The sequence below is a fragment of the Narcine bancroftii genome, chromosome 11 (genome assembly GCF_036971445.1).
Source record: "Narcine bancroftii isolate sNarBan1 chromosome 11, sNarBan1.hap1, whole genome shotgun sequence".
Classification (NCBI taxonomy): Eukaryota; Metazoa; Chordata; class Chondrichthyes; order Torpediniformes; family Narcinidae; genus Narcine; species Narcine bancroftii.
This window is the reverse complement of record NC_091479.1, coordinates 75748940-75761296: the sequence shown is the minus strand read 5'-3', so window position 1 is coordinate 75761296 and position 12357 is coordinate 75748940. Positions and strand designations below refer to the sequence as shown.

The following is a 12357-nucleotide window of genomic DNA, read 5'->3' as shown; positions in this document are numbered from 1 at the left end:
GATCCAAGCTTTCCTTTAGGATTAAAATCTTGTGAGCACAGTACCACTATACTAATAGGAACAAAATAAAATAACCTGAAAAATTATCACCCATGGAAAAATAATTTCCAACAATTTTGTCAGTAATTCCATCCTGATCTGTTTCTGGCAAGAAGACTTACTCAGTTCTTTGTTCAGTCTGGAAGGTCTTTATCCTTCGTATTTTGTGAATGGCCCCTGGTCGGGTATGGAAATATGGTAACATTTTGTTTGGGTAAGATTTTGATTTTATGCTCACGCAGATCTCTATTTGTGAGTGCTGCCCTTTGGAACTGCCATTTTTCCAGGAGAAATCAAAACCATGCAAGCTTTGACTAATACCTCAAACACATGAATCTTGAACAAAGAACCTCTGAAGGAATTCAGCAGGTCAGACAGCTTCCATGGTAGAAATGGTCAGTCAACATTCAGGGTCTGAACTTTTTATCAAATCATTTCATTGTTATGCACAAGTTATTGAGCACCAGATTCCCACTGCGATTACATTTTGAATATTCTTGAGGATGAAATAAAGTGGTAATGCTTCAATCTTCTGATTTAAAGTAGTTGATTTTATAGTAGTAGAGTACTTATACAGTATAGGAGTTGATTGTGGACTTCAGAAGGAAGTCAGGGGAATTTGATCCAATCCTCATGAGAGCTCAGTAGTGGAGAAGGTCAAGAACTTCAAATTCCTGGGTGTCAACATCTCTGAGGATCTGGCCTGGAGCCTCCATGTTGATGCAATCACAAAGAAAGCTAGCCAGCAGCTATACTTTGTGCGGTGTCTGAGGAAATTCAATATATCTCCAAAAACTCTTGTAAACATCTACAGGTGTACCGTGGAGAGCATTCTGGCTGGTTGCATCACTGCCTGGTATGGAGGCACCAACTCTCAGGACAAGAATAAACTCCAGAGGGTTGTTAACTCGGCCTGCATCATCAGACTTTGCTCCATCAAGGACATTTGCATGAGGTGTGTCTTAAAAAAAGCAGCCTCTATCCTCAAAGACCCGCACCACCCTCTTCACTCTGCTACCATTGGGAAAAAGGTAAAGGAGCCTAAGGATGAGCCCTCAGGGGCACAAGGACAGCTTCTTCCCCTCTGGCATCAGATTCCTGAATAATCAATGAACCAAAGACACTGCCTTACTTTTTGAGCACTGTTTTTTTAATTTATAGTAATATTGTAAGATGGTTATAATATGGTTGCACTATGACGCTGCAGCAAAACACTGAATCTCATGACAATAAATTCTGATTCACTGCTTTGTGATGCTTCTGGTTTCAGTGAAGCAGGAAATAAAATTCTGAAGTTGATTAAAGGAATTTTTCCATTTCTTTCCAGCTTTGCTTTGAATGCATCATCTTCTCTTCCACACTCTCTGCCTCAAGATATTTTTAAATTCCTTGGAGAATTTATTCGTGGCTATTTTATAGGTAGGGCTTGCAGTTTAATACGTCAGGGACAATGTGGCATTATGATTTTGTGCACTCCAATTAAAACATTTAAAAGACTATTTGCATAATTATAGACTTTTAGAAATTTTTTGAAGACCACTTCAAAGTCTTCTGCACTGAAGTAAAGAAGAACCTGGACATGTAAAGTGGTGTGCAGTGATATATCCCACATATTGGATGCTACTTTGATTTTAGTCAATGGCTCTAGAGTTTATGGACAGCATGGAACATGGATTAAAGGAGACCTGACTAAGTAACCACTGATTTGCAGAAATTATTCAAAAATGTACACTCAAATTCCACCACAGTAGATGTGGTATTTAAATTCAGTTAGAAATCTGCATATATGAAATTGGTAATGACCACTACAAAAATTACCAGATTTTACAACCTTTGATGAGAGAAAGCCTATGACTGCCAACAAAGTGGTCAAGCAGGGAATTCAGTTCAAGATATTTTAGAATGCCAATAAATGCTGGTCTTGACAGTGATGCCCAAATCCTGAAAAATTACTATATCATATTTTAACATTTCAATCCATTTAGCTACAGTTGATACTCAACATTTCCACAAATGACCAGTGAATAATGATCAGGCTGGGTGTTATCCTTCCTGCCTCAAGGAGCCCAATTGTCTCTCAAGCCAAGGCGAATGAGTTCAACATAGAAAAAGGATTGAACCTGTGTCCTAGAGATTTGTATGGTTCACTATTAGAAAACCAATCAGGTCGATGGTAGATACATCTATAAATTTTAAGCTAATTTCTGGCGATATGAAAATACTCATCGTCGCGTTGTTCAATTCAATTCTGAAAACTCCATCAGCAACAACACAGTATTTGTTCCACTATTTTAGATGCATTGCACTGACAAGAGAGAACCAAGCCCAACAACATTAAAGTTCGAGCCAAATCAATCCTTAAAGTCAATTAAAAATAAATACCTTTGTGTCGTCCCCCAGAGTTTTTTTGTGTGCTTCATTGAACGTTTCCTGGTATCAAGTTCAAATTTCAAGTTAAAATCGACTGACTACAAAAGATGAAAAGTTTCAAGACCAACTTCCTATTTTTTTCTCTGTCCCAATGACTCAATACATTGAGGAAGCACATTAGGCAAGACACCAGTAACCTATATGCTACACAACTTTGACTGTATATCAAGTTCCTTATTCTATCATTCCTGTTTTTACAGCATTAAAAACTTCTCTTTCTTGAAATAATTTTTTTGTCAAGATACATCATTAGTCATATTGAAATGGAAGGCCTCGAGTGGAAAATGTATCTGATAACTTGTAACAAAAAAAAAGGACATTCATTGCAGCTTCTTATTCAATTATCAGGACTTCCATTGCCTTAGATTTTTTTTACCCCACACTCTGAAAGATCTAGGACAAAGATTCAGAATCTTTGAGAATTCTGGTCCATGCATTCAACTACTTCTCATAAATCTACTTTCACCTTCTCTTTTCCAACAGAACAAAGTTGGGGTTCCCCTTGTTCTCACATTTCACCCCACCAGTCTCCATATTCAATAGCTCATCTGTAATTTCTGTTAAGTCCAATGTGATGCCATGATGAGGAAAGTCTTCCCCTTTCAGCATTCCAAAGGATTCTTTGCCTTTATCAATGTCCTGGTCAACTCTTTGTAGCGCTAACGATCAACCAAATTAGACAGAGAGTTGTGATTAATAGGCTTTAATCATAACACATCATCACATCTTACATGTTGCTGGCCCGGTTCCCAGCCAGGTACTGAGCAAGGAGTTTGGGCGTAAGAGCCTTTATAGGGATTTCTGTGAGGGAGAAGTCACAGGTTTGGGGGCGGCCCAGCTCATACAATACGGACAATCCAGTGGTTACACCACATTCACCCCTTCTTTTGAAACAAAATCCAGCAGGGTGATGTGATTCAATATTCATTACAGGTTCAGCCTGTCTAGTGGTCTCATCTGTTGCTGCGACTGTCATAAGGTTTGCTGTGGTTCAGTGCTGGTTCCTGGGCAGTGTCTTGCGTGACAGGCTGCCCCTCCAGAGGCTGAGAGGGGGTGGGGGGAAGTTAATAGGACTGTGGGGTTGCTTGGTTTGGGGTTGGGGCACTGTGTTGAGTGAAATTAGTGGGGCCGGTTGGCCATGGTTACAGTGAGAGAATGTTGTTTGGTGGGTTGAGGGGTCCCCTGCATGCGCCAGGTATTGGATGGAAACCATGTGTGCTGCTGCCCATTCTGGTTCTCCATGTAAATTGGGGGTTTACATGGAAGAGGTGGACCTTCTCGACCAGAGGGTCAGATCTGTGGCATCTGATATGCCTCTGGAGCAGAACGGGGCCAGGGGTTGTCAGCCAGGATGGCAGTGTGGCTCCTAACGCCAACTTCTTGGGGAAAGAAAAGAGCCTTTCATGTGATGTCGCATTAGTAGTGGTACAGAGGAGGGACCTGGTGGCATGAGTGCCTCAGAAAGGATGTCTAGGTACCGGGAAATGAGAAGGCCTTTTGACCTGAGGGCTAGGAGGACTGCCTTCCAGATGGTGCTGGTGATGTTCTCCCTTTCTATCTATTGTGGTCTTGCTCATGGCTATGCCCTTGGCCAGCAAGTCCAGTCACAGTTCCTCATTCATAAATGTGGGTCCCTGGTTGGTATGGATATAGCAGGGGTATCCCAACAGAGCGAATATGTTATGCAGTACCTTTATGACTGTGGCCAGTGTCATGTCCAGGAAGAGGATGGTGAATGGGAAGCAGGAGTATTCGTCAATGATATTCAGGAAGTAAAAGTTTCTGTTGGTGGACGGGAGGGGTCCTTTGAAATCTATACTCAGTCAGTCGAAGGAGCAGGTGGCTTTGATGAGGCAGATTTTGTCTGGATGATAGAATTGGACACAGACCGGGCAGCTTCGTGTCAGCTTCCTGATAACAAAGTGGTAGAGCCTGTGGCAGAGGTTGATGTGAAGGGCTTGGAGGTGGTCCAACTTTGCGATGGCACATGTTCCCCGGGACAGGGCATCAGGAGGCTCATTGAGCTTCCCAGGAGGTACAAGATCTCTTAATAATAGGTGAATAGCTCAATTCTCCAGCTCAGGATCTTGTTGTTCTTAATTTTTCCCCACTGTTTGTTATTGAACATAAAAGTGACTGCACGTTGGTCAGCGGGGTGAACAGTTTTCTGGCCAGGTAGTGCCTCCAGTGGCGCACAGCTTCCACTATGGCCTAGGCCTCTTTTTCAATGGCTGAGTGCCGAAGTTTAGGGCTCTGGAGGGTTCAGGAAAAGAAAGCCACTGACCTGCCCATCTGGTTGAGCATGGTGGCCAGGGCAAAGTCAGACACATCACTCTCCAACTGGAAGGGGAAGGATTCATCCACACCATGCATTGCCACCTTGATGCATGTGTACAGCACCACTTGGGCTTCAACCGAAAGGTGGACTTTGTGCATGTTATTCTGGACTCACTGGGCATAATACGAAAAGAAGCCCAAGAACCTTTTCAGGGCCTTGAGGGTATGGGGCAATGTGAGTTCCAACAGGAGGTGTATGCGGTCAGGGTCAGGCCCAGTGACGTCATTCTCCAACCAGGCAACCAAGGATGGCCAGCCTTGAAGTACTGAACATGCATTTCTTTTGGTTTCATTAGATTTTTGGCTGTCTGGAGAAATTTTTGCAGGTTAGTGTCATGGAGGGCCATGGCTATGCTAGTCATGGCCGCAGCTGGTCACATTGATCAGGTAAGGAAATGTGGCCTTGAGTCCATAGTCATCCACTATTCAGTCCATCTCCCTCTGGAAGACAGAGACCCCCATTGGTGACCCTGAAAGGGACTCAGAGAAAGTGGTAGAGGCAGCCGTCTGCCTTGGATGCATTGAATGGGCTGTCCTCCCGCCAGATCAGGTGCTGGTGGTAGGCCGACTTGAGGTCAATGGTTGAGAAGAACTGGGTGATCTCATTTACCATGTCAGCGATGCAGTGGTGTAGGTAGGCATCCAGCTTGGTGTAGTCAATGTCCATGTGGTGTTTCTCTCCGCTCTTAACAACCACCACCTGTGTTCTCTGATCCTCTCTGCCAGAAGCTGTTTAACTTCTGCCTTGATTAAGACTGTCCCAGGGGCTGTATTGCCTGCTCTTGGTGGTAACAGGCTTTCAGTTGGTGATGTACTTCTCAAACAGGGATGGCGGTGGGACCCAGAGGGTTGAGAGACCACAGGTCATGTTCGGAGGTGAAGGCAGGGCTTGTTGGGTGGTTTAAGGTTTGGCAGTTGCGGATGGTGAAGTGTGGATGTGGGCCTTCAAACTGCATTTGGAGACTTTAGCTGGCACTGGAAGTCCAGTCGTAGTATGACTAGTGCGCAGAGCTGTGGCACGATAAGAAGTTTAAAGTTCTTACACTCTGTGCCCCACACAGTCAGTGTTATGGTGCAGCAACTGTGGATCTCAGTCAAGTGGGATTTGGAGGCCAGAGAGACCTTACATTGTGCCAGTGTTACTGCGCGGGAGTAACGCTGGACTGTGCCCAGGTGAGTAAGCAGTTCATGACGTGACCATTTGTCTCGATGTTCATCATGGCCCTGGGCAGCTGATGTGGGCTGTCTTGATCCAGGGTAATTGAGGCCAGCGTCTGGGCGCCGTCTGAGTTGCTGCTGTATAGTTGGTTCGGGGGTGCCCACCAAGATCGCTGCCTCCATGTCGTGCATCCAGTGCTGATCCTCGTCACCGGAAGTGATGGCATCCCATTTTGCCGTCCCCACAGTCCCGCTGAGCTGTTTGGCAGGGACACTAGAGGTGAAACCGGAAGTGATGTGGTCCAAGATGGCGGCGGCTGCTGACCGCACGTGGTACTGCTGGGAGGGGGTTGGGACCTACATACCTTCCCGTAGTGTCCCTTCTTCCTGTAGGCGAAGCGTGTAGTGTTTCAGACCGGGCAGTTCTTTTGGGGATGTTCCCCACGTGGCGGCCATGTTCCTCGAGAAGACCTCTGAATTCATCTGAGCTGTCTCAAGCATGTTAGCCAGTTCAATGACTTCTTGCAGGCTTCAATCACCCTTTTCCTGGAATCTCTGACTGATGTGATCAGGCTTGAATCCAGCCAGACACGGATCATGTATCGGGCCTTCTAGATCGGCCCTTCAGCAGCAGAGACTTCTCGGCAATAGCAGACTCATCCCAGCTCCCATGGGACCCACATGTACTCATTGACTGACTTAGCAGGTGCTTGTCTACAACTGCCCAGGAGGAATCTGGCATAGATGACGTACATCGGTGTCCAATACAGTTTCTGCAGGAACTCCATTGCAGCTGAGTAAGTAGTGCAGCCTCTTATCATCTGGAAAACTCGGTGGCCAACCTGAGTGAAGAGTAGATTGCATTTGTCTTCCTCACTCTGCACATCGTCGTGTGTCATGAAGGCAGTGCAACAATTGACTGAATTTGACTGAGGCCTCAGGATCTTTAGGGTCAGTGTCCAGTTTATCTGCCCATATTGCCTTGTCCATGGCCCAAAAATTTAAGGTGATTAAATTGTAGCACTATCGATCAACCACATTAGACAGAGAGTTGTGATTAATAGGCTTTAATCACCTTAAGACATCAACACACCTTACATGTTGCTGGCCCGATTCCAAGGCAGGTACTGAGGGAGGAGTTTGAGCGTATCAGCCTTTATAGAGATTTCTGGAAGGGAGGAGTCGCAGGTTCAGGGGGGCGGGCCAGCTCATATAAGACGTATTGTGGTTGCACCACATTCTTCCATCTCACTAAAAACCACTTCTCAGGGCACCTTCCAATGCAAATGCAGAAGGCACAACAGTTTAAGTCCTCTCTTGTCATCCAGGGAAATAAACACTTCTTGCATGTGAAGTAGAAATTTACTGGTACTCCAGCAAATTAGTATGCTAAATCCAGAGGTCACACTTAAATTCAAATGCTGATTCTTTGAACACTATTGGTACACCTTTGTTCAGTCTGCAAGGGTGATGCTGAACTTCTAGTTTCCTGTCATTTTAATTCCACATGCCTACTCCAACTATTTTTACATTTTTAGACATTCAGAACGGTAACATGGCCTTCCAGTCACAAGCCCGCCCAATTAACCTTCAACCGTCGTAGATTTTAAAATTATAAATAAAGTTTTTAAAAAAAGTTCAGAGGCATGTGGAAAACAGGAAGTTACACAATATCCATTACACCACCTCCTCACTGAAATATTCAGCACATAAACATTGAGAATATGAACATGTGTCAGATATACCTATTTAGATCTTCATTGAAGAAACTATAAACATACTTCTGTCTTATTGAATGAGGAGAAACCCTGCTCATGGATGCAACAAATCTGATGTCGGATATGTTGTGTTGGAAACAATCTACAAGAATAATTTTCCAGTTCAAAAATCCACAAAAGGTTCACTGAGCTGCTTGGGCAGTGAATGAAAAATCAAGGCCATTGAGTGCTCTATCTGGGATCTGGTATCCACTGACCGAGAAAAAGTAATGGAGATGCACTGCTGTTCACAACTCTTAGCTGTACCAACCAAGCCAGTGAGAAAGCAGCAATTTATTTTGGCCAGCACTGTCATACAAGGTGTTTTATCATCAGTCAGATTAGTTTCAAGCTTCTTTCTTCCAAAAAAAATCTCATATGACACTATTTCCACAGTGGAACATGGTATAGAGTGAATAAAATAAAATGTCTTTTGATTTTTGCTCAGTATAACTTTTTATTGCACAAACTTTGCATCAATGATACTTCACTCAAATCAGAGGAACTTCGATGATGTTGCTTATTGGAATTATTATAGTCCAAATATCACAGACGTTTGCTTACCTGGCTCCTACTCAGAAGTATTTTTGTTTCTCCTTTAATTCATCCTTTTAATTAATAGCATTCTAAAAGGCAAGTTTATTACCATACTTAGTGAAATGGAATCAGTGAATAACGGTTCATGCACAAATTCTGGGCAACATCACATGATATAATTAGTGTCATGTGATCTGATTTCATGGGTTTTAAATATTAAATGTGCAAATATCACAAGATCAAACTTCTATGAACACGTCAAACTAGAGTTGATGTATTCAAATGCACCTCAATAGAAATCTTGTATTAGCAGGAAATCTATATGTATGGTGACAGCATTTACTTGCACCAAAACAAAATCTCCAATCTAAAGTTAGCATTTCAGCCAACACTTACTGGAAGCCTCTACAATATAAATAGCCCGACATCAATGATATAAAGGTTCAAAGTTCAAATTTATTGTCAGAGTATAAACATTACATCACACACACCCCTGAGACTCTTTCAAGCAAAATTTCATCACATCGGTAGTGTAAACTATACTCAAGGAAAAGATACTTATATGAAAGAGAAATGCAAAGAAAGAAATGTAAACAAACTGACAGTGCAAATACAGAAAAAAATCTGTAATAAATAATGTGCAAAGTATGAGTTCTTACACGAGTCATTGAGCTGTTATTTAGGAGTCTGATGGTGGAGGGGTAGCAACTGTTCCAGAACCTAGTTTTGTACCACCTATACTTCTTTCCTGATAGAAGTAGCGAGAATAGAACATGTCCTGAGTGCTGTGAATCCTTGATGATTGTTGCTGCTCTCTGATTCCATGTAGATTTTCTTGATGGTGGGGAGAGTTTTGTCTTTGATGGACCAGGCTATGTCCATTGCCTTTTGCAGGGCTTTCTGCTTAGAAGTATTGGTGCTCCCATACCAGGCCATGATGCAGTTTGTCAGCACACTTTCCACGATACGTCTGTAGAAGAATATCAAGGTTTCCAAAGTTGTATGAAACCTCAACAAACTCCTGAGGAAGTAGAGGCCCTAACATGCTTTCTTCATGGTGACAGTGTGTTAATGTTGAGGAAAGATCAGCTCCTTGGATTTGATGACATTGAGTGAGAGGTTATTGTTGGTGCACCATTCAGCCAAGGTTGCAATCTCCCTCCTGTATGTTGATTCATCACCCCTTTTTATACAGCCCACTACTGTGGTATTGTCAGCAAATTTGTAAATGGTTTTGTCATGCTGAGCCATGCAGTCGTAGGTGTGCAGCAAGTAGAGAAGGGGGGTAAGTATGCAGCAGGGTTGGCATCAAGGGGGGCATCTGCAGGCATTGCCTCCCCAAATGAGGTGCTGTACCCCCCATAAGGTCATGGCCATCCTTGGCTGTCAGACTCGGCCCCACTCCCTCCCGCATCACTAGATTCCAGGTTGACACACGCTAGTAACTCTCCACCTGCCTCCGGCCACAACACTAGCGTGCGTCAATCGTCAGTAGCATCTAGAGACGATGCAATAAAAGGATCACCCTCAGGTACCACATTGGTGGGGTGGGCAGATGGTGTTAACGATAGATACACCCGGTTAGCACCGCACCCCCCCCCCCCATTGACAGGTATGTCCCTGATAACCACCTCCTCCTCCCCTACAGGTAGGTCCCTGGTAGCAACCCCCCCTCCTGAACAGGTAGGTCCCTGGTAGCAACCCCCCCTCCTGAACAGGTAGGTCCCTGCTAGCAACCCCCCCCCCCCCACCACCACTGAGCAAGCCCCCTCTAATGCACTAATGCCACCCTCTAACATACATTCTGGCTCTAACCCTGGAATACAGCCCTGTGGTGCTCCAGTACTGATGGAGATTGTGGACATATTCCTACCAATCCTCATGGATTGTGGTCTGGAGGTGAGGAAATCCAGAATCCAATTACTCAGTAGGATATTGAGACCCAGGTCTTGGAGTTTGCTGATCAGTTTTGAGGGGATGATGGTGTTGAATGCTGAACTGTAGTCAATAAAGAGCATCTTGATGTATGCATCTATGCCATCCAGGTGTTCCGGGACTTTATGTAGAGTCAGTGAGATGGCATCTGCCATAGACCTGATGTTGCAGTAGGTAAATTTAAATGGATCCAGAATTGCCAGAGAGGAGAGGATATGCTTCTCAAAGCACCTCATCACTGTGGATGTGAGTGCTATTGGTTAGTAGTTGTTTACGCAGGTCGCCACACTCCTCTTGGGCACTGGTATGATTGAAGCCTGTTTGATACAGGTGGGTAGCGTGACCTGTTGGGGTGAGCTTTGTTATATGTGAAGATAAAAGTCTTTTCTGGAGGGGGTTGGGTGGGAGAGAATAACAGTCACTGCAAAATCAGTTGACGCTTGCGAGCGGGTTCGCAATCCAAATGGAGAGGGGAGTTGTGGTTGCCCGGCAAGGGACAAGGGGAAACTCAGAGGGGGGGTAATTTGGGGTTAAGGGAATTTTAGATGTGGGAATAGTGGAAATATTTTATGTTTTAGAAGTGTTGTCTTACAGTGCATTCAAAAGTAGAAAGCAGAAATGGATATGGGGGAAAGGTGGTGATGAGGAAGCGGAAATGAGAGGTAAACAAAGTATGAAATGGCCATGTTGAACTATATGACTATAAATATTAACGGAATACATAACCAAATCAAAAGGAAGAGGCTGTTAAATTTATTGAAGAAAGAAAAAATTGATATAGCATTCGTGCAGGAAATACATCTAACTGAAGTGGAACACAAGAAATTAAGGGGAGACTGGGTAGGGCACGTAACGGCTGCGTCATATAATTCAAAAGCCAAAGGAGTAGCTACATTAATCAATAAAAATGTGCCAATCAAAATAGAGGAGGAAATAATAGATCCAGCAGGGAGGTATGTAATGATAAAGTGTCAGATATATTCAGAATTTTGGAATTTGCTCAATGTATATGCACCTAATGAAGAGGATCAAAAATTTATGCAAGATATCTTTTTGAAGATTGTAGATACGCAGAGGAATATACTGATAGGAGGGGACTTTAACCTTAATTTGGACTCAAAGATGGATAAAACTGGAAAAAAGACTAGCAGAAAGACAAAGTAACCAAATTTATGGTTAAATCGATGCAGGAAATGCAACTTTTGGATATATGGAGGAGACAACACCCAAAGGAGAAGGAATACTCATATTATTCAAGTAGACATAAAACATACTCAAGGATAGACCTGTTCCTGTTGTCAGCCCACATCCAAGGGAGAGTTAGAAAAATGGAATATAAAGCTAGATTGTTATCGGATCACTCACCTCTGTTATTAGCAAGAGAGCTGGAGGACATCCCACCGAGAACGTATAGATGGAGATTAAACTCCATGCTACTTAAAAGACAGGATTTTAGAGAATTCATTGAGTGCCAAATTAAAATGTACTTTGAAATAAATACGGAATCAGTGAAAGATAAATTTATACTATGGGATGCAATGAAAGCTTTCATCAGAGGGCAAATAATAAGTTATGTAACTAAGATGAAGAAGAACTACAATCGGGAAAGAACAGCTGGAAAGGTAAATAGCAAGTACAGAAAAAGAATTAGCTATATTGCTAAGGCCACCATGCATGTAGTGGACGAAAATGCACCATTCCAGGTGGAGAATGATGCCTTTAACATAGCTCCAGCTGCGACCCTTAACCAGGTGGGCAGGCCAGAAGCTTTCTTTTCCTACACCTTACAAGGCCATGAGCTCCGAAACCCTTCAGTGTAGAAAGAGGCTCAAGCCATTGTGGAGGCCATCAGGCATTGGAGACACTATCTGGCCAGCAGGAAATTCACCCTGCTCACTGATCAGCGATCTGTAGCATTCATGTTCAATTACACAAAAAAGGGGTAAAATAAAGAATGAAAAGATCGTGAGGTGGAGGATCGAACTCTCCACCTATAACTATGAGACAGTGTATAGGCCAGGTATGCTCAATGAGCCTCCAGATGCCCTATCCTGAGGAAGCTGTACTGCTGCACACACCAGCCAGTTAAAGTCAATTCATGATGAGCTCTGCTACCCGGGCATCACCTGCATAGCCAACTTCGTCAAGGCATGCAACCTGCCCT

At 43.6% G+C, this 12357-nt stretch overlaps 1 protein-coding gene across 5 annotated transcripts in view; it reads right to left on the bottom strand.

Annotated features, from left to right (window-relative positions):
* LOC138745930 (FYVE, RhoGEF and PH domain-containing protein 4-like) overlaps nt 1–12357 on the bottom strand; it is a 192320-nt gene that overhangs the window by 82986 nt on the left and 96977 nt on the right. The window contains exon 1 of one of the 5 annotated variants that reach the window (XM_069903473.1): nt 2422–2547. The exons of the other annotated variants lie outside the window; for them this stretch is intronic. The gene's annotated coding sequence lies outside the window, so the exon portion shown is untranslated. Of the gene's footprint in view, nt 1–2421; nt 2548–12357 lie in introns of those variants that run through there. 5 annotated transcript variants of the gene reach the window in all.